Source organism: Trichechus manatus, unplaced genomic scaffold (assembly GCF_000243295.1).
Source record: "Trichechus manatus latirostris isolate Lorelei unplaced genomic scaffold, TriManLat1.0 scaffold00420, whole genome shotgun sequence".
NCBI classification, from domain to species: domain Eukaryota; kingdom Metazoa; phylum Chordata; class Mammalia; order Sirenia; family Trichechidae; genus Trichechus; species Trichechus manatus.
Window position 1 is genome coordinate 183845 of NW_004444356.1, and position 218 is coordinate 184062.

Consider the following 218-nt stretch of genomic DNA (forward strand, 5'->3'; position numbering starts at 1 on the left):
TAGCAGCGCCGGCCAATCAGCGCCCGCTGCGGCACTTGCGCGCTCGCAGTAGGCCGTGGAGACTGTCTGTCAGGCGAACTGGGCGGGCGGGATGGCGGCGGGGGCGGGCCTGACCAATCGGCACCCGCTACGGCTCCCTGAGCGCTTGCGGTAGGCTGCGGCGACCGTCTGTCAGGCGAACTCGGGGCGGGATGGGGCGGGTCGGTGGCGGCGGCGGC